Below are 22,627 nucleotides of genomic sequence, written 5' to 3' on the forward strand. Positions count from 1 at the left end.
TCAATAAATACAATCTTAAAAAAACTTTGTTTTGCCAGATTTGGGGTGTCTGGGTGGCTCAGTTAGCCAAACTCCTGATTCTTGATTTCGGCTCAGGTCATGATCTCAGAGTAGTGAGCTCCACCCGTACAGCCCTGCATTGACCCCCACATGGACCACCTCCTTCCTGCCCTGCTTTGCTCCGTCAGCACTCTGGAGAGACTGCTTCCCCTCTCCCTCCCCCGCTGCCCCTCTCCCCACTTGCATTCTCTCTCTTAAATAAATAAAATAAATCTAAAAACAAATTGCCATATTTGCCTCATCTGTTTTGTCCGATATAAACTACAGTCATTGTATATTCACCTCTAAATTGTTCCATCTGTGTCTATAAAAAGATAAAGAAATCACACCATATAGGAAAATTAACTAAAAAAATGGACCAAAGCCCTAAATGTAAGAGCTACATTTGTGAAATTCTCAGAAGACAATGTAACTGTTCATGACCTTGGGTTAAACAATGATCTCTTTAATATGACACCAAAAGCACAAGCAACAGCAACAATATAAACAGATGAACTAGACATCAAAATTGTAAACTTTTGTGTTTCAAAGGAGACCATCAAGAAAGTGAGGATAGACCAAAGCATAGGAGAAAATGTTTGCAGCCAATCTCTCTGATGAGGGAACTGTATCTAGGATGTATAAAAAATGGCCACAACCCAGTGAAAGACAATTTTCAAAAATGGGCAAAGGAGCATGCACAAGGATATTTATAGCATCTTTATCCATAATTGGCAAAACTTGGGAGCATCCAAGATGTCCTTCAGTAGGTGAATGGATAAACAGTGGTCCATCCAGACAATGGAGTATTATTCAGTGCTCAGACAAAACGTGCCATCAGGCCATAAAAAGACACACAGGAACCTCCAATGTATATTACTAAGTAAAAGAAGCCAATCTGAAAATTCTGTGTAGTGTATGATTCCAGGTACGGGAATGTTCTGGAAAAGGCAAGACTAAGGAAACAGTTAACAACAACAATAAAAAAGATTAGCCTTGCCAGGGGTTTGGAGGAGGGAGGGAGGAGGAGATGGGGCACAGAGGGTTTCCAGCACAGGGAAACTACCCCGCATGACCTACAGTGGAGGTTACCTGTTGTTACACATTTGTCTAAACCCTTGGAAGTTACGTCAAGAGTGAACCCTAAAGTCAGCTACGGATTTGGGTTGATAATAATGTGTCCCTGTTGGTTCATCATTTGTAACAAATGTACTGCTCTGGTGATGCTCAGGGAGCCTGGGCTGTGTGGGGAGGCAGGAGGTATCTGGATGGGAACTCGCTGTACTTTCCACTCGATTTTGCTGTGAACCCAAAACTGCTCTTGAAAAAAAAAAAAAACCAACAAAGTACATCTAGAAATGGAAAAAGAAAAAAAAAAACGAAGAAAGAAAAGAAGCAAAAGGATCTGAACAGCTACTTCTCCACAGAAAATATATAAAAGGCTAATAAACACACAAAAAAGATGATCGGCGTCATTAGCCATCGGAGGAAAAGCAAATGAAAACCACAGTGAGATACCACTTCACATCCGTTTGGATGGCCATACACAAAAAAACAGGTAAGACAAATGGTGGTGAGGATGTGGAGAAACTGGAACCCTCGAACACTGCTGGCAGGAATTCAAAATGGCGCCACTGCGCTGGAAAACAGTCTGGCTGTTTGTTCCTCAGTTAAACACAGAATTACCATACGACCCAGCAGTCTCACTCTTGGGTGGATAGTCAAAAACTGGGAAAACAGGCACTCAAATAAACAGTCGATATGAATGTTCATAGCAATACTATTCAAAGATAAAAGCCACCAGATGTCCATGGACTGAAGAGTAGCCAAACAAAAGGCCATACCTCCACACAATAGAATATCATGCAGCCATCAAAAGGAATGAAGTTCTGATACAGGCGATGACGTGGGTGAACCTTACGAAGGGCACGCTAAGTGAAAGAAGGTGGTTACCACAGAGGACCGCATGGGGCTTCACTCCATGTTCAGAACAGGCCCAGTCTATAGACCCAGAGTAAGTGAGGTGGTGCCAGGTGCTGGGGGCTGGGGACACTAGTGCGTGATGGTTAAGGGGGGTGGGGTTTATTTGGGGGGTAATGAAAATATTCTAAAATTCTAAAATGGACTGTGGAGATAGAGGCCCTACTCTGTGATTATACTCAGAGCCACTGAATTTCACACTTTAAATGGGCGAATGGAATGGTACATAAATTATACCACAGTAAGAGCAGTTCAAAAGAAAGATAAGGACATTTTTCTTCATGATTCCAACACCATGATCCCATCTAATGTATTACCATGTCATTGTCCTGCTCTCAGTGACACTGAGATTGATCACTGGTTTAAGGTGGTGACAGCCAAGATGTTTCCACAATAAAGCTTTCTGCTCTGCAAAATGCTAGTTTTCTAGTTGTACCATTCCTTCTGGTATACAAACACTAGCTGGAATTCCTCAGTAAAGAAGAGCTTAAAAACAAAAACAAAAACAGAAGAGCTTCCCTTAGTCTTCTGGGGCTCCTTGTTTACCTCAGAGTAGAGCTTGTACCAGAAAAGCAAGACAAAAAGTTTCTTTTTCTTCCCTTTGATTATCAGTCTTCAGGGAAAGGAGTTTTGTGTGTAAATGTTGCCTCCCCCTAACAGGAAGCAGAGATCCTTGTGGATTTGGCAGATCCAAGGTCTGGGGCAGGAACAATGCGGGTCAGGACGTCTTGCCTCGGCTCTGTCAAAGACAAGGAGGAATATGTCTAGAGGATAAAGAAACCAGCTTGAAGGAGTGGGTGCTGATCAAAGGTAGGACAGTGTGAACGTCAAAACTTCATGGAATGATAATTGCCTGAAATGCACCAGTATGTTAAAATCAATGAGTCTACAATGACACTCAATTAAATGAAAACCAGAACAAAACAAAGTAATCCTCACTTGAACCCAGTAAGGTGAATGTTAGACTAACTCCTTTCCATGAAAATTGGCCAGTAAAGAGTCAGCTTTCTGGAGAGGCAAGGTGAAGATGGTATTAACTGATTTCTTGGGTGATTACGTATCCTCTGATGCTGTTCAGGGGAACGTCCTTTCCATGTAGGTCGGATCAGTCACTTCTGGAAATTAGATCAAAGATAAAGGCTCTGGTGCCATGAGTAGGCTTAAGGGAGCTAGACACAGCATACATAATTCAAGCCGAGGAGTCAAATGGCATGAGATTCCCATACCAGGGGGGAGATGGGTGTATGAGGAGGTCTTACAGTGGTGGAACTAGAAGGTTTTTAGATGGGGTACCCCATTCGCATTGTCGTGAGAAGGTGGGTTAGTGTTCTGATGACAAGAGCAACAGAGTCAGGTAAGTAAAACCGAGCTTCATTTTAGTGTGAGCCAAACCAACAGAGAAGTGGAGGGTTTGTATTTTGGGACCAATAAGAGCGAGTAGCTGCAAATTCTTTCTAGAATAAGGTAGCCGTTGAGAGAAGGAGTAATGATACTGGACCTGTATATAATACTACACAGCAGACCTTCACAGCAAACCTATGTAATCAATCTTATGACTGTTTTCACAGGTAGAGAAACTAAGGAACAGAGAGGTTAGGTAACTTACCTGAGGTCACACAGCTACACAGGGGAGCCAGGCAGCTTTAACTACTGCTTCTTACTTCACTCCATTATGGAAGTGGGAGCCATTGAAGAAGGCTGTCCATTTTGGATCAACACGGTGTATAAAAAGAGTACTTCTTCCTTATGGTAGTGTTTCCTGTTCCTAAAGAATCCCAGGAACACAATTTTGATAAAGATTACCCCACCCACCCAACATTTTTTTTACAATGTTGTTGGAATACCTCCAAGCATGATCCTGGGCTTTCTTGTCTTCTTTGCTCTTTTGATAAGCTCTCCTTACCGGTCATCTAGGCCCATGACTGAATCCCAAGGACTTCCACATTTGTATCTCAAGTTCTGCACTCGCTTTCTCTCTCGTAGACTTGAACATCCAACTCCACGACAGGGGTCCTGGCAAACTAAGGTTTTACCCATTCATGCACTTACCCATTGCCTCCGGCTGTCATTATCTATGGCCACAAGAACAGAATTGAGCATTTGGGGCAGAGGTCATGGGGTTTTAAAGCCTAAATATTTACTGTTTGGTCCCTTACAGAAGAAGCTGGACCTCTCCACTGAGAAGTCTCTTTTTTTTTTTTTTTTCCTCCAGCTTTACTGAGATATAATTGACAAAAAACTTAAAAAAAAAAAAAAAAAACTTACGTATGCTTAAGGTATAAAACGTGTTGATCTGATACCCTTATGTATTGCAAAATGATGATTACCATGGCATTAGCTAATACCTCTGTCATGTCCCATAATTACCATTTCTGTTTTGTGGGAAGAACAATTAAGATTTACTCTCTTAGTGACTTTCAAGTAGATAATACAGTATTATTAACTGTAATCACCATGCTACCTGAGCGCCCCAGAGCTGGTTAATCTTATAACTAGAAGTTTGTACCCTTTGACCAACACGTTCCCATTTCTGCCACCCCATGGCCACTGGTAACCACCACTCTGCTCTGGGTTGTTCTGAGTTTGGCTTACTTATTTAAAAAATTTTTTTTTAGATTTTTATTTATTTATTTGACAGAGAAAGAGAGATCACAAGAAGGCAGAGCAGCAGGCAGAGAAAGAGAAGGAAGTAGGCTCCCCGCTGAGCAAAGAGCCCGATGATGCGGGGCTCGATCCCAAGACCCTGGGATCATGACCTGAACTGAAGATAGCCTTCACACAGCATAGACACAGCATACTGAGCCACCCAGGTGCCCCTTATTTTTATTATTATTATTTTTTTTTAGTAATCCCTACACCCAGCGTGGGGCTTGAACTCACAACCCTGAGATCACGAGTTGCATGTCCCACTGACTGAGCCAGCCAGGGACTCCTTTGGCTTTTTTGAGATTCCACAGATAATTGAGATCATACAGTATTTGTCTTTCTCAATCTGGCTTATTTCACTTAGCATAATGCCCTCAAGGTCCACCCATGTTGCTGAAAACAACAGGATTTCCTTATTATTCATGGCTGAATATTCCACTGTACACACATGCACACACACCCATCCTTTTTTAAAGATTTTATTTATCTGAGAGAGAGAGAGAGAGATAGAGAAAGCACATGAGCAGGGGTGGGGGAGTGGCAGAGGGAGAAGCAAGCTCCCTGCTGAGGAGGGAGCCCAATGCGGGGCTCAATCCCAGGACCTTGGGATCATGACTTGAGCCGAAGGCAGATGCTTAGCCAACTGAGCCACCCAGGTGTCCTGCACATCTTTTTTCATTCATCTGCTGACTTGATGCTTCTCGCCTCAACAACGCATTCTTCCCTCATTACATAACACCACTAACCATCCAGTTGCTTGAGTCAAAAATATGTGCAGCATCCTTGATCCTGACCTTCCCGCTGCTTTCATGGGCTGAGACTGTCAGTTCTGTTTGCAAAGTCTCGATCCAAGCCTGTTCCCTTCTCTCCATGTCTGTGGCCAGCAGCCATCCCCAGCATGGACCTCCTCCACAAAATTTTCATAGCTTAATCTCCTCTAGCCCCTTTCCACACGACAATCGGAATCATTTTTTAAAATCAAAGCTAATTGTTTCACGTCACCCTCCTGCTTAAAACCCATCTATGGCTTTCTGTGCTACCTGGAATTGGGCCATGCCTGAACTGCCGGCTCCATGTACCTTTCCGTCACCGACCTTCAGCTTCCCTAGTCTCTTGCCTGAAACACATACAAATCTTCTGGCCTCAGGACCTTTGCATATGTGCCTTCCTCCCTCACAGAGCTCTTTCCACTGGCTCCTCCATCACAGGCTTGGCTCCTTTGATCTCCTGATCTCAGTTTATAAACGTCATTTCTTAAACCTCCCCTCAAACCACAGGGCTCCTTCCTCTCCCACCCTGACTACAGTTTCTCTTTTTCTCATTGCTCCTGTGCCGGCTGCCGCCACAGCGTTTATCTTAATCTGTAATTATCATAGTCTTGTTGCTTTTATGTACACATTACCTCTCTGTTCCATTAGTAACTAGACTGTAAGTAGCACAAAATCAGAGATTGGGTCAGTCTTGGTCACAACTCTATCCTCCGAGTCCAACACAGGATTTGGCCAAAGAGTATTTTCAGCTTTGCCAGCTATAGGATCCCTGTCGCAAATACTCAACTCTGCTGTTGCCGCACAAAAACAGCCACGCAGGGAACCCAGTGCACATGGCTGTGTTTCAGTAAAACTTTATTTATGGGTACTGCAATGTAACTGTCATTTTATTTAATGTGTCATGAAATATTATTCTTTTGGGTGGCTTTTTTTTTTTCCTGCCTCCAACCACTTAAAAGTGTAAAAACCATTCTTAGCTCAAAGGCTGTACAGAAGCATTTGGCCATAAGAAGTTTGCCAGCCCCTCATCTAGCACATTGCATGGCAGATTCTCACAATTTTTTCTTTCTTTTCTTTTTTTGGAAATAAAGAAGACATGCAGGGAAGAACTTAAAAATGAGAAACGTTCTCCAAACAATACTCCTGAAATGTGCATTCAGAGAGGATACAAGGCATAGTCAGATGTAAATGTGATTATTTTGCAATTGACATGATCCACATAGACAGCAACCAAAAGTCCCTTCATTGTTTGGCAGCTTCTGAAAGATCCATTTCCCTCTGGGCTGTGCAGACACGGCCACTCTCCTAAATACTCCAGTGATAAAATGGGAATTAATATCAAGTGATCCCCTAGAAACCTCTTAGAGAAATGTCAAAGAAGTCAACAAAACATGTCTATCTGATCATTATATGAGGGACACACCCACCCCCTCCACACACACCTCCCAAAGCTTTCCAATTCTACCACTGGCTTTTTGGCCCTCTGCATTCTGAATTGCCCCAACCTCCCCTTCTGTTTCACCAGAGCACTGAGACCCTTGTCCTTGGAGGAGCAGGTCATGACCACAAGAAGAGCCCTCAAGTCAGCAATGCGCATGCTCCCCTGTCTCTTTCCTCTGTTCTTTATACCACGGTCCTCGGTTCCCACTGCTGTTCAAGTCATCAGGGTTGTGATGGTGAAACCATTTCTCTTTGTTCCTCTGTGCTAAAACTCTTTTGTTCCTCAGGCTTAGAGGTGTCGGTTAAAAAGAAACTGTTTATGCCACCTAATTAATTTAGCGAAGGTAGTGGGGAAATGTTGAGCCCAATGACTCCCTGTATTTATTTAAAAAAAAAAAAACCCTTATTTAAAAAAAAAAAAAAACAGTTCATTTCTTTTTATAAGGAAAATGAATAATTTTTTAAAAAAAGAAAATGGATAATTTTTGGAGACTTTTTTTTCTCTCCAACATATAATGCTCAAGAGGGTAAAAGAGTTCAGAATGTACTTTCTGAAGATTTATCATATAGAAGAATCTGATTTAGGGCGCCTGGGTGGCTCAGTGGGTTAAGCCTCTGCTTTCGGCTCAGGTCATGATCTCAGAGTCCTGGGATCGAGTCCCGCATCAGGCTCTCAGCAGGGAGCCTGCTTCCCTCTCTCTCTCTCTCTGCCTGCCTCTCCATCTACTTGTGATTTCTCTCTGTCAAATAAATAAATAAAATCTTAAAAAAAAAAAAAAGAATCTGATTTAAGAGCACAGCTTTTCAGCAAAAAAAAAAAAAAAAAAAGTTCATGTCTCTGAATGCCAACTTAGGACAACTATCTCCATTCAATTGTCAAAAGCATGATGTGATCTTCTTGATCTTCTGAAAGAAGAATAATGTGACCTTATTCAGGCTTGAAAAAGTCTCAGCTCAAGTATCTTTGGGGAAAAAGCCATGCTTAGTAAATCATTAACCCCACTGGCACTCCTTCAAGGTTACCCTATCATAGGTAAGAGAGGGACTGTAGCCAAGTTCAGGAATTTTAGTTCAAACACTCTCCTCTGGAATATTTAGACCCTTAAATTTCGGGTGCTTTAAATTCAGGCAGTAGAATAGGTTTAATGAACACCGCTACTGAGTGAAATACAAAGCACTGGGTGTAAAGCATCTCAGGTCAATACAGAAAAAGGTTGCTTGTGAATTCCTTCTTTAATGGAAACTCCAGAGGGAACTTGAGTTCCTACTACGTGCCCCACTGCTTCGCATACAGACATTCAGTTCTTCCCACAACCCCGTGGACTATGGAAAACTGAGGCTCAGAAAAGGTTAGTGAGGCATCCAGAGTGCGTGGCGGGCAAGCATTTGAACTCCCCTCTTTGTTTCTTTTTTTTTGTTGTTGTTTTCCAGATTATTTATTTACTTGAGAGTGAAAGAGTGAGAGAGAGCAGAAACAGGTGGGGAGGAGCAGAGGCAGAGGGAGAAGCAGACTCCCCCCTGAGCCAGGAGCCCGATGCGGGACTCGATCTCAAGACCCCGAGATCATGACCTGAGCCAAAGGCAAACACTTAACCAACTGAACCACCCAGGAGCCCTTGCCTCTCTGTTTCTATGTTTCCTTTTTAAAATATGTATGTTGAAACACAGAATATAATTGCTCAGTCTTCAATATTGGATTTGGGAACCGGTGGGATTCTAAACACCTGATGATGGCCACCAATGAAGTAAATATATTTACAACTGCTGTGGGAATAAAATGAACATAAAAATCCATATACACATAAAATTATACATGTGCTCCCTGTACACCCCAAATAAATGAAACTGTACCAATCTCAAACTACTTACCAAGTAGCCTAAGTGGTAGCGCATTGCTCGCTGGACTTCGTAATAATTTCCAAATCACTCCTGATTTTTTAGAAATTGCTGATCTGATCTTTCGTTTGACGCAGCTAGGATTAGCTAAATGATGCCTGTGTCCGAGCCACGATTTAGCACAAGGAACCACATCTAACTCATCCAATGATGGTCCCCTTAAATGGTCGTGGGCCCCAGTGCCAGATCGGATGTGTTGCCACCTGGGGACCACCAGATGGGGTGTTCCAGATCTCAGGTGGCTGAGCCAGTGAATATCATGACATACGGTGTGGCACGGACCAGAAGAACTACGGCTCTGCAGCTCTCGGGGCCACCAACACCTCTTGCTCCAATGCCATCACTAAGTACTCTCCACCAGCACTGCCCCCACACTCCACTGCCTGCCTCTGAAGCTGCCCCCGCAAGCTCTAGTATCTGGTGACTTCTCATCTCATTAGCCAAGAGCAGACGCTATGGCAACACCATTATTCTTGGCACTGAACTTACTTTCCGCCTCTGATGGACTCACAGCAAATTGATGAAAACATTTTTCAGCTGCTTTTCCTAGCTGGGCTATTAATATATTTAGTATCTCTATAATCTACTGAGACACACGGCCACTGCGACAGTTGGTTACTATGACGTTCAATGATGTGGCAGTTATTTTCCACTAACAAGTTTTTTACTACTGCCAGCAGTCACTGGGCTGCTATATACCAATGAACATAGACATACAGTCGTGTCAGGTTGAAATCTCCGAGATTGTTGACAGTCAACCATTTCTGATCGGCCAACACAGCAATTTTGAAATGTGTGGTTATACCTGCCAGTTCTAACAATTTGAATGGTGGTTCTGGGTATACTTGGTCCTCAAGCAGGGGCAATTTAGTCCCCAAGTAGTGCTGAGGCTGAGAAAGCCCCCTCTAGGCTAATCTTTAGACTAGCCCGCCACGCCTGGGTGTGCTGCCCTGGCTTGTATTTCACGTCGCTCAGTTTCTTCTGGCCGTTTCTCTGTGCCGAATCTCACCCGGGACACACCTTCTATTCAATTACCTTGGTAAAGACAAAACAACTGAAAGCCAGAAGCTAGGAAACTGGTAGACCACAGATGAAAAAAGCAGCTCTGCCGAGATTATAAAACAACATTTTGGGATGCCTGGCTGGCTCAGCCAGTAGACCATGTGACTCTTGATCTCGGGGTCGTGAGTTCAAGCCCCAGGTTGGGTGTGGAGCCTACATTTAAAAAACAAAACAAAACAAAACAAAAAAACCCAGACTGAAAAACAAAACAAAGAAAAAAGAAAAACAATATTTAAGTCGAGAAAGAACAAGTGAGCGATGCCATTGTCTACTGCCTACACAGAATCCAGGTCTATATTTTTTCAGACTTTCCACCAAAAATGTTCCCTAACAAATGCTCTGCCCCACCCACAGTGGTTTACCCAGTTGTCTTAAGATACCTTGTTCTTTCTGAGATTTTTGCTTTTACCCATACCCGAACTCAGCTGTGTTTTCACCCTGATTTTCTACTTACTCACTACACTTATGGTGACGGTCATGAACAACCTGTTTGTTCAATATGTGTTTTATGAATTACCTGAGTGAACGTATTTCATGCATTATTTTAGACAGTTCCTTTTAAAGGAAACTGTAGCAGGGCACCTGGGTGGTACAGTCTGTTGAGCATCTACCCTTGATTTCTGCTTAGGTCGTGGTCTCAGGGTCGTGAGATCCGAGCCGTGCATCAGGCTCCACACTCAACGTGATATCTGCTTGAGATTCTCTCTTTCCCTCTCCCCCTCCCCCTGCTTGTGCACGTGCTCGCTCTCAAATAAATAAATAAAATCTTTAAAAATAAGTAAATAAATAAAACTATATTGTGGGATAATTTTACTTTTTTAAATTTAAAAAAAATTTTATTTGAGAGAGCGTGTGCACAAGCAGGCAGAGCGGTAGGTAGAGGGAGACGGACAAGGTGAGTCCCCACTGAGCGGGGAACTCAATGTGAGACTCAATCTCAGGACACTGGGATCATAACCTGAGCCGAAGCAGATGCTTAACTGACTGAGCCACCCAGGCATCCCGAGTTGCTAACTTTTAAAACAGAGACTAGTTCCTAGAAAAGCCAGATCTAGGACTTCTCTTGAAGAATCCAAAGATCCGGACACTGGTCCTGCTTTGGCATCGAGCCACAGTTGTTTACCCCCGAGTCAAGGCTGTCCCCTTTTTGGGGGGGGGGAGGGAACTCTCTATTTTACCCCATGGAGGTCAAGTGTCAAGTGTCCTTTCTCATCAAGATTGTGCTTCTGCTTGTCGTTCTGCCATACCCTAGCTACACATTTCCATGGCCATCTTGGCTCTCGAAAGCCGCTGATTTTTCCTGTCTACCTCTAAGCCTTAGGACCCACTTAAATGAAAGAACAAATAGCTGCTTGGCTCCAATTATCCTGGGCCTACAGCTTGGGACATGCACGCATCTGGGGAAATTTAATTATCCTCCTAGAGAGGGATGGTGCTTTTACTGTTGAAGAGGAAAAACAAAACAAAACAAAACAAAACAAAACAAAACAAAACAAAACCCGAAGAGCATCTCGAATACATCTGTATAAATGGTGCCTGAATCTGGAGGGTTACAGAGCCTGGCAGCAGGGCTGAGGTGGGGGAGTGGAGACCCAGACTGTTAGCGGATATGTGCTCCTTATGGCAAAGGATCTGCCCCTCCCTCCCTCAGTGCCTTGTACTTTGAGAGTATTAAATATAATCCCAATTATGAAGTAAATAATGCATTCTTAAGAAAGCCAGTAACAGTAGGATTGTCTGTATTTTGATATTTGTTTCAGACACTGGTAGTTGGCCATTTTCCTTTCCATTTCAATTATATGCAGGTTTAGCCTAACTGAGATTTGCAAGTTTAGCTTCACTCCCCAAACAGCAATTATTTTTGGGAATGTGTTTATATTTTAATTGTCCTCTAGAAAAAGGCTTTTATCGAATCATCGTTTCAGTAAGAATTTTCATTTTTTTGTCGGACACTTTCTCTACGACTTGGGAAAATTCAAATACGGCAAGTATGGGTCTCATGGTGAATTCAGCATCACAGAAGGGAAGGAACCAGAACTCTCTATTTGACCTTTCTGAAACAGAGCAACTTCCAGCAAACTCATTTTTCCTAAAAGTGCAGGAAATATAAGAATGCTTTACCTCTTGGTGATTTTATTGATATGTGTCTTGAGAGCATATACTGTTAATTTTTAAGTTTGGGAAAAAGGAAACTGCAAAGAAAGCATCCAATTATCTTGAATTGAAGATCACCATATGCAAATCAAACCTTTAGCTGTCTTATTAAACTAGTATCTCACTACAGTTGCATTACAGATATAAAAATTCAGAAAGAAACACTGGGGAAACTTCTAAAGAGAGAAATAAGGTTGTCCTAGAAGTTGTTCTTTCCAACAAATAACAAAATGATAAAACTATACTTAGTGTATTTGGCTATAATATATATTAAGCCCCTATTATGCATTCTCCAAGCACTGTGCTAAGCGTTCATGTTTAGTATTTCCATTAATCTTCACGAAAGCCAAGGAGTGTGAGTTACTATCTCCATTTTACAGATGAATGAACTGAAGAACAGAGGATAAGGCACGTGACTGACCGCACACAGCGGAGCTGGGGTTTGAACCCAGGTGGATCTGATCACCCGAGCCTGTCACCTGAGCGAGAGGCACATGCTGTCCCCGCTTACTGCTATGGCTTTCTGTCCCGTGATTCCTAAGTGTTAAGAAAAAGGACAGCAAAAGCGTGTTTCTGTCCCCGGCCACCCCTTCCTCTTCCGTGAGCAGAAAGCAGGGTCCGGGGTCTCCTGGTCTCTCATTTCCCTAGTGCCTGCCTCTTAACGAGATCGCAAAGGCTCGGAGTTAGAGATGCGTACTTCCACTTGGTGTGTTTCTTTATTCTCATTCCTTTCCTGAAGGGATGTGGAGCTACCTGAAGAGCAAAGGCACAGAAATCATAAAACCAAACCGACTAACACAACTTCAAAAGACCCAGTGGGTTTGGAAGAACTCCATTAGAAAGCCAAGCTAATAGAGAATGCTGGAAACCCCAAATGGCTCTGGGCTTCCAGGCAGCCAAGGAAGGCGAAGAGGGGCAAAGTAGCGTCTACAATTCCTGGAGCTACCTTGGAGATGGGGGGAGCCCCCAGACTCAGGACTTTGCAAGACAGCTTCTGATATTTACCGAAGACCCCGTTGCTGGAAGAAATGAAAGGACCGGCCTGGCCAGAAGCTAAAGCAGCTCAGCACCTCCGTTCTTAATACATCAATTTTACGAGTCCTCTATTCCGCAGGAGGCCGAACCATCCACGCCAGCAAGCAAGGCTCACCCCTTTCCCTCCCAGAAACTGCTTTGTGATTCCCCGCTGAGAGAGGCTTCCCCTCACAGGTAAACACATTTCCAAGGCCATTTGAAACACAAAACTGATCATATTTTCGAGAAGAGGTTAAACTTGTGTTTGAATATGGGGGGAAATCAGTATTTGGTCAGTAGAGGCAAGATTGACATTGAAGGTCGATGAGTCATGATGTGTGTTCAGGGGAGTAAACAAGATCTATTAGTTGAGTTTTTCATGTTTAGAGCACAAGACATGAAGTTCTCTTGAATATGGATGAGCTGAAACAAGTCTTTTTTAAACATGTTCTCAGAGAAAGTATTTAGAAGGAGAGAGAGAGAGAGAAAGAGAGAGAGAGATGATCTTCATGTACCTGGAGAAATGACCTGAACCAGCAGGAAGCCATCCCAGGAGAAACAGTACTGGCCTTAAAGTGACAGCTGCTGGGTTTGACTGGGGGGTTCTTGCTAAACTGAGCTGGTGGGCAACCAGCTCTCATGTTAGAGACACAAGTCAAACAGCCCTCTTTCTTCCTTCTCAACACCTAGTGTCAAAGCAGCCCCACCATGCTGCTGTGATTCCCATCACTGGCAATGTGGCACAGGCCTCTTGGAGTTGTGCAGTGCACAACCTATGTACCCATACACGGCAGCCCTGAGGGAGGGGAATCTCTTTTCTTTTGGAAAGTTCCTCTTTCTGTTTTCTGGTCTGTTGGATGGACAAGTACAAAAATATAGAGCCAATGACTTAGACAAATATGTTGATGTGTTTCACTTTAACCCCCCCAAAATTACCAAGTAGGTGAACATAGAATTGGGTTTTTAAACTAATTTAAGAGGGGCGCCTGAGTGGCTCAGTGGGTTAAAGCCCCTGCTTTTGGCTCAGGTCATGATCCCAGGGTTCTGGGATTGACCCCGCGTCCGGCTCTCTGCTCAGCGGGGAGCCTGCTTCCTCCTCTCTCTCTGCCTGCCTCTCCGCCTACTTGTGATCTCTGTCTGTCAAGTAAATTAAAAAAAATTTTCTTTAACTAATTTAAGATACAGAAAAGGAGTCAGCTGCACTAAGAAATCCTGTGGTGAATTTTTTCATAAAGAGAGGAAGCCTTTCACCAAGTAAATAATCATCCTATATAATTTGAAAGTCTTGGATTTCCTTGCCTTTGTTTTGCTTCAAATAAAGTATGTTGAAATGAAGAACATTGATCTGGAATGTGACTTGGGCTGTGGAATTTTTAAAAGATCCCAGGTGATGCTAATGTCCAGACAGATGTCAAAACCACTGGGGTAGTCCAGTTCTCTCCCCTTTCTCTAGACAAATCTCTCCTAGGAGAGATCCTTACTGGATTAGAACACAGACAAGAGCTTAGCCATCAAGTCTGTCTGTTTTCTTTCACATCCTTGTGTGTTTCACATACTACATCTTGAAACTTCTGGTTGAACCACATTTCATTTTACGTCAAATAATTTTGAACATCTACTCTGCATTAGGCACTTAAAAAAAAACCCAACTGACATTTCAAGGATCAGAACATTGTTCAAGAGAGAAGATGCGTTCTTAATTTAGCCACTAGATGGCAGGAATTTGTAAATCAAAGTGAACATCTACCCAAAGCCCACCCTAAATCAAAGCATTTTTTACTACAAAAGCAAACAAATGGCCCCTAGGTAGGGATGGGACAGCCTTAGGTAGTGTTTTAACGGAAGTGAAATTTATCTCTGATGCCTCTAGAGTTCCCTTTCCCCCACCTGCTTCGACTCTGCCCCCATTGGGTGCTGCCCGGCCCCACGGCCCCATGCTGGTGTGTGATCTCCAGGTCCGCTCCTCCTGCTGGGAGCACCATGTCTCCTGGCGATCAGGAAGGGCTGGGAGAGCCGACCAGGTGGCTAAGGTGGGGCACAGTGAGTTTTCATCTTTTCCCAGTCTGTAGTGGCTTCTGGGGGACAATGCGACTGGCAGAGCTGGGGTGGGAATGCGGACACAGGATCCAGGACACCTGCTGACCCAATCCATGGAGGCCCCAGGCCCGTGGAACCCTAGGCAAGTGGGTGTGCTGGCCTGGATGACATCCCCCTGCAGCTGGCATTAGGACTGTTCCCCTGTTTAAACGATGACAGAGAAGCCAAAGTCTGCTCTATGCCCCACTCTGACCTGTCAGCGCTAGCAGATGGATAAGGCTGTTTTCTGCTTTAGTCTGTTTAGCCTCAGACTAGGTAGGCGCTCTCCCACGGTCTGAGTCCTTGCAGAGACAATGTCTTTTTTAAGGCTCAGCTAAAATCCCTACCTGCTAATTTTCAGCTACCCAAGTTATAGAATGAAACTGCTCGTCTATAGCAATGACCGAGTGCTTTTGACAGTCAGGCGGGACAAAAGAAGCCTGTAGAACACCCATCTGGGGGCACCTGGGTGGCGGGGCCAGCTGAGCATCCAACTCTCGATTTCGGTTCGGGTCATGATCTCAGGGTCCCAGGATCAAACCCTGTGTCAGGCCCCGCACTCGGTGCTGACTCTGCTTCGTTTTCTCTCTCTCCCTCTCCCTCTGCCCTTTCCCCTGCTCATGTACCCCCCCTCCCGTCTCTAAATAAAGAAATAAATAAAATATTTTTTTAAAACAACCACATCCACCTGACTCATTGCCACTTTCCAGTGGAGGAAAGATGTAAGCAGTAACAAGGGAATCTTGCTTTATAAGCACTTTTGGGCAATAATAACATCTTTAGCAAGAGGAATGGGGAAGACCACCAAAATCCAGCTGCTCCTTCACGGGCCCATGGCCACACACGTGAAAAGTTGGAGAAAAACCTACTGAGCATGTGATTTGGAATGGTATCTAAAACATTGTTGTAAAGTAAGTCAATCCTGTGTTTCCTGATGTTTCAGGTATGTGCAAATTTCCCAGTTGCGTTTGCAGTTAGGGGCGGGCTGGTGGCTGAGTTCTAGCCAGTGGAACTGGAGCAGAAATGACATGGAGCTCCATAGCCTCCCCCATGGCCTTCCTCACTCCCTGCTGGCCTGGGGCGGGGGGGGGGGACCACTGCAGTGTGCCTGGAAGCCTCCTGCTGAAGACGGCAGAGCTGCCATTAGCCTGGGACCCTGAGCCACTGTGTGGAGCAGAGCCCCTCCCTTCCCTCTCCCCACCGACCTCGCCCACTGCACCCCACTCCCATCCTGTAAGGACCTATTTAGCAAGAGGATTTCATTAAAGTTAAACTGTCCCTGCTCCCCTTCCCCCAGGGGATTCAGTTAGAAACAAGTCCTGGAAACCAGCTCCAGGTAACAAAGCCCAGATACAGGGGTGGGTCAGGCCAGGTGGAGACATCCGATCAGTGGGGGGGTGGGGGGGTGCATACTGTTTCCCTAGCTACCAAGCAGTATGGGCCCCCGCCCCTTGGGAGCCTTTTGGGCGCCAATCCCAATCAAGGTGTAATAGGCTGGTTCAAATGTCTACTAGGGTCAATTGTAACTCAACTGGTCACCTAGCATCACTGTGGAGTTTCCTGTGTGTGTTACAATCTCATTGGCCACCTGTGCGTGGCCAGGCCTGACTGCATGGCCTTTGCCCTTAAAAGCTAGTCTGTGAAACAGAGAAGGGTCGCCCTCTCTTGTAAGAGGTGCGGCCCCGAACGTTCGGTTAGATTCTTGATGCTTGGCATGAAATAAAGCTTTGCTTGACCTTCGCTTTATATCAGTCTCGCTCCTTTAATCACGGACCCATTATTGGGGCATAACACATCCCTCTACTGGGGAGATTATAGGCTCCCAGTTGGCAAAAGCATACCTTGCACCAATAAAATCACTGCCAACAAGCTAGAGGAAGACTTCACGGTAGAGGGCAACTGCAAATCACACTCTGGGCATCTCATTTCCCTGAGGGCTGCAGGACTCTGGCCCTCACTGCCGGACGCCAGACTAGATCACCCCACAAACCCTGGTCACGTGCTCTTTTCGTTCATGAGCCCTTACTCTAGTGGCTTTTTAATACCCCACCTCGACGGAAAGCCACTTAAAGCCAACGGTGGATGAGTGGACCATAGCAGCGTGGAGGTAGACACAGGGCTGGGGGGAGGGGAGGGACCAGGGCCTGGAGAAAGATGAAAGGTCCCCCCACCACCCAGGACCCTGGACCAGCTGCCCACCCCCCACCCCACTCCCACCCCCGCCGCTGCACACAGCTGTCTCCTCCCTCGTGAACAGTGCACCTGCCCGTGGTCTCTTCCAGCGCTAACATTTTTAGGATTCTGTTGACATTCAGTTTTGGGGGGGGTACATTTTTGCTTTTCTTTCATTTAGTTTTTATTCTGATAAACACCGACTTGATAAATTTTTCATTGGCTAATCCCCGCCATCAATATTGTATTGGTTTCAGGTGTAGAAACGCGGATCGTTTAAAACGGGGGTTGGCAAACTTCTTCTGTAAAGAGCCAGATGGTAAATATTTTAGGCTCTGTGGGCCTCAGGGGCCCTCCCCCCACCCCCACCCAAAGACTCCCAGACTTAGTCTGCCCTTGTCATGGGAAAGCGGCCAGCAAAGGCAAGCCAGCAAATAGGCGGGACTGTGCGCCAGGAAAACTTCATTTACTGCAATAGGCGCTGCTTCCCAGCCCCCCCGCCCCCCGGCCCCCCCCCCCCCCCCCCCCCCACCCGTGTTTCTGCCGCAGGTACCACGGCTTGCAACCGCCCCATTTCGACCCTCATTAACCTTGGTAGCGCTCCAAAATATGTACGTACAATAGTTACTGCCCAGGAAGCTTGCACTGTCTCAACTAAGCCTCCAGCTGATTTAAGTTCAAGTTGGAGACCCCTGCTCCAGAGGATTTTCTCTGTTGTTATTGCAAATGTATGTAAAACAGTGTTTAAAAATATGTTTGCTTTTTTCTTAAGCCCAGTCCTCCTGTTACTAGCCCCGCCTTTATCATCTCCACTTTCTTTGAGACTCACTCCCTCCTTTGGGGGTGGAGGTGGCGGAGTGAGCCTGTCTTCCAGTAGCTTCCGGAGCAATAATGCATAGGAAATAAAGTTTTTGCAGTTCTGCAAGTCTGAAAATGTCTTCAGTATACATCATTCCCACAACTCCAAGCTTGGATGGCTGTAGAACTCTTAATTGGAAATTGTTTTCTCCCAGTATTTTAAAGGTTTCCTTCTATAAACAGTAGTCCCCCTTATCCGTGGGGAATTCATTCCAGAACCTCCGATGGATGCCTGAAACCCCATCTAGTATGGCAGGCTACATGCCATGTTTTGTCCTATACACACAGACAGGGTTTCATCTATAAATTGGGCACAGTAAGAGATTAACAGTAATAATAATAAAACAGAACAGTTACAACGATGTGCTGTAATAAAAAGGCAAATATGGCCTCTCTCTCAAGACACCACTTTGGGCTGTACTCACCCTTTCTCTTGGGATGAGGTGACATGAAGAAATGCCTGCGTGATGAGATGAAGTGCGGTGATGGTCACAGGCACTGTCACACAGCCTTAGGCTACCCTTGACCTTCTAAGGAGGCGTCAGGAGGAGGAGCATCTGCTTCCCAACAGCAGTTGACTTTGGGTAACCCCAGCCACGGAAAGAGGAACAGCAACAGCGGATAAACAGGACGGCCCTAGTTCTTCCAGCTTCTTTTCTGCTGAGAAACTCAGAGCCTTTCAACTTTTAGAAAAAAAAGAAAAGAAAAGAAAAAAAGCCTTTCAGCTTCTGATTTTTTGGCACAAGATTGTTTCTTCCCCACTTTCCCTCTGGAAGCATTCCTCTGCAATCTCCACCCCCCCTCGGGCTTTTTCCCAATTTTAACATCAGAAGATTCCCTTTGATGATAATAATATCATATAATAAAAGCTAACATTTGTATGGCACTTACAGTCTGGCAGAAACTCTTTCAAGCACTTTACACATATTAGCTCACTTAATCTTAACATTCCTAAATGCAAGGGGTCATCAGAGATGAGGACACCTGAGGCTAATGTTTCAACCTTCGGCTAATATTTAAGACACGGCACCAAAGAGAGGAGCGGAAGCCGTGTACCAGGGAATGGGGCTTGTCAACCAGGGGTTCCACGGAGAGTGATGGAGACATCAGTGACAAGTGGAATAATGGCCCCCAAAGATGTCCTCGTTCTCAGCTCTGGAACCTGAGAAAATCTTGGTCATTAAATTGATATTTGGGTGTTTCAACAGAAATGTAGAGAAAATGGAAAATGTGAAATTCCCATTTTTTTCAAAACTTACCCAGGGTCCTTTGCAAATAAGTCAGATTCGCTACAGTACAGTACATTTTAAGCACGTTACTGAATATACTGGCAGATTTTTGAATTAGCACCAAATCTCTGTATTTGAACGAACTTCCTTGAGGTCTACATAGTAAATGAGGGATTCGTGCTAATTATCTGAAAAACATGTGCTGAGAAATCGTTGAAATGTTTTAACCCCCAATTAAATGTCCAGGGAAGTGCATTTTGTATTTTATTCATTCTCCCAAGTCCATCAAAGTGATGTTGCTCATAAAGCTAGAATATTCTTAGAGACAGCGGTGAAGTTCTTGTATGGACCATAAGCCCTGAGAAGGAGATGGAGGTTTCAAACGATTTTCAGCCCGAACAGCTTCTTTTCCACGCTGTTTGACAGCACCTTTAAGGACTTATACGTTTTTCAAAGATTCCCAAGTCCTCAGCTGAGAAAAATTCCCGCTCCTCCTAGAATGGGCCCCACTGTTTCCCACTTTGCATGGAGTAAATTGATTTCCCATGTAGCTGCAAATAAAGTGCTCCTTCTCTCTCAAATCTCACATCCAGGGTGGGTCACAAACTTAAAACATATTTTAGAATACAGACCTTTACAGGTGACTCTTAAGAGTAGTGGTTCTCCGGGCACCTGGTGGGCTCTGTTGGGCAAACGCGTGACTCTAGATCTCGGTGCTGTGAGTTCGAGCCACAGGCTGGGTGTAGAGATTACCTAAAAATAAAATCTTAAAAAAAAAAAAAAAAAGAGCGGTGGTTCTCCAAGTGTGGGTGCCCTGGTCCCACCCAATGTTAATATCACCTGGGAACATGGTAGAAATGCAATTTATTGGGGCCCGTCACAGCCCTAGTGAATCGGAAACCCTAGAGATGGGTCCAGAGTGTTAACTAGCCCCCCCAGGGAACTGCAATGTACAGTCAAGTTTGAGAAGTCCTGGCTTCGAGGACTCCAGGATGAATTGCAATTTTAGCAGCTGGCGCCGTGTTGACATCCTGAGGATACTCAATAAATTTTTCAGTGAAGGAACCTAAGAAAGACTCACTTAAGACACCCAATATTGGAAGAGACAGCTAATGGGCATAGTATATCTTTAATCTTTATAAAGGATCAATAGAAGAACCCATCATGCAGGCAGCCAATGACGCTTATGTAACTGTAGTTAAAGGTGTTGTGTCGACTTTGCGACCAAGTGTCCTTTACTCAATACCCTGCTGTGATAAATGAGCTTACTTTAGGAAAAAAGTTTGTTTCTGAAGAAGAATTTAAAAAAAAAATACATAAGCCAAGTCTGCCTTCTTCTGCTTTGCGGTCCAGAAGCTTAGAGCCACGAGAGCCTTCTCCGCTCTCTTTGTCACTGGGTCTCTTTATTTTCTCTTTACCCTGTTGTGCCTTTTGCACGCTCACGGGAGTAGCCTCAAAGCCTTTGGAAAACTCAGGGTATAGGTTTGAGATAAGAAGGTGCCCGAAGGGCTGCACGCAGCCCCGAGGCCAGGGCCAGGTAGCAGAAACCAGGCTGTAAAGGTGACCTTGATCACACAGGACAAAGCAGCAGCCTGCACTTGAGAACAGGCTGAAGACTCTGGAACAGGGGAAGAGACTCTGGAACACTTGGCAGGATGGGGGTGCAGCCAAGAGAATGTGAAAAACCCTAAGGGAATGGCAAACAGGAATTTCTGGAAATCACACCCGGAGCTCCTCCTCTCTTTGATCAGTTGGGTGACTTGGGGGAAGATCAAGTTTAGTGGAGCTTGGCCTTCCAGTTGGGGGCATGCATGGGCTCCTTCTGGGGGTACGTTGCTCACAGATCCTCTCTACCTTGTAACTATACTGAAGGAGCTTGTATCCTTGGCCTGGGATATTTCCAGCAATTGTATCCTTGCCCTGTTGTGACAACCAAGCAGTAGTTTAAAACAGAAACGACGGTGGGGCACCTGGCCAGCTCGGTCAGTGGGGCCTGTGACTCTTGATCTCGGGGTCATGAGCTAGAGTCCCGTGTTGGGTGCAGAGATTACTTGAAAACATAAAAAATAAATAAAATAAAAACGACTGAGATGGGGTGGTCTTAACACATGCCCAGAAATCCTTGGCCTTGGCTCCCATCAAGAGCTGCTGAATACAGGTGGGCGTCCGTCGCACCTGTATGAGAACGCAGCTTCATGGAGGGAGATGCTCTGTGACCTCTGAGGCAAGGTCATCAAAAGTGATGTGAGGGCGGGAGAGGCGAGGCTGCTGGGGCACCGCCGCAGGGAGGAGTCACGGCTGGAAGACCACCGCACTACAGAATGACCTTGGAGGGGGGCTCCGTGGCTCCCCGCTCCAGCTGATTGCATCTGCCCAGCCCACCCGCAGACCAGGGACTGAGGAGCCTTGAGACAACTGCAGCCTCGGCCATCAGCTGACTAGTCACATGGGAAACCCCAAGCCAGCACCTACTTCGTGGCTCCACTTCCCAACCCCGTCATGGGCTCTTCCCCTCCGGCCAGTCTCTCCAATGACTTGCTTCCTCGAGATCCTACCCTCTTCTCTCTCCATTCTTTGACCTTTCCTTGGATCGCAGCACCCCCATTACTCCCATGACCTCAGCTTGGGGCGGGAATAGTGGCAGGTGCTGGTGACAGCCGGCCCACCAGCCATGGTGCTGCTGATACAAGAGGGACACGTTGAGGTCTCCGGTGGCGACCCCTGATCTCATCCCCAGCACCAGGGGGTGAATCATGATTGGTCTAATTTTAACATGGGGGTCTCGTTCCCTTTGGCCATTGATTGGTTTGGGGGGAGCATTTCTTCCAGGGCTGGTCATGAGCTGACAAGGGAAGTTTGCTCGGGAGTTTGCCTTCCCACGTAAAGAAACTACAAGAACGTACGGGTTGACAGGGAGGGACCTTCTGACCATCATCCTTTCCCACGTCCTCCTGCTTGAAACATGACTGTTACGTCCGGAGATGGAGCAGCTTCTCAACCTCTAAAGCAAAAGGCCAACAGGCTGGGGAAGGAGGAACCACAAGACAGAAAGCATTTGGCTTCTCGGGAGCATTACCATCGCCCGATCTCACTCTTCCAACTTCCTCCCTCTGCATCTTTTTGTGGAGGAAGGAAAATCACACATGGAGCCCTTAGCGTTCTGCACGAATTTCCTTGGATAGGCTTGCCTGGTTGCGAGGGCTACTTCTCCAGTCTTGGCGCACGTTGCTTCTAACCATTCACACTAGTGACCTTGAGTTCTACTGCCAGGCAACTGGATCCAAGGCAGCT

General features: G+C 45.3%; 1 long non-coding RNA gene across 1 annotated transcript; it reads right to left on the bottom strand.

Annotated features, from left to right (window-relative positions):
• Window positions 1-2,611: 2,611 nt before the first annotated feature.
• On the bottom strand, window positions 2,612-18,760 carry LOC132007749 (uncharacterized). The gene is made up of 3 exons (XR_009401430.1): window positions 18,533-18,760; window positions 3,626-3,784; window positions 2,612-2,758 (listed from the first exon to the last, which is right to left on the bottom strand). It is a non-coding gene; the product is annotated as an uncharacterized LOC132007749 (long non-coding RNA).
• Window positions 18,761-22,627: the final 3,867 nt, after the last annotated feature.

This window comes from Mustela nigripes, chromosome X (assembly GCF_022355385.1).
Source record: "Mustela nigripes isolate SB6536 chromosome X, MUSNIG.SB6536, whole genome shotgun sequence".
NCBI lineage: Eukaryota > Metazoa > Chordata > Mammalia > Carnivora > Mustelidae > Mustela > Mustela nigripes.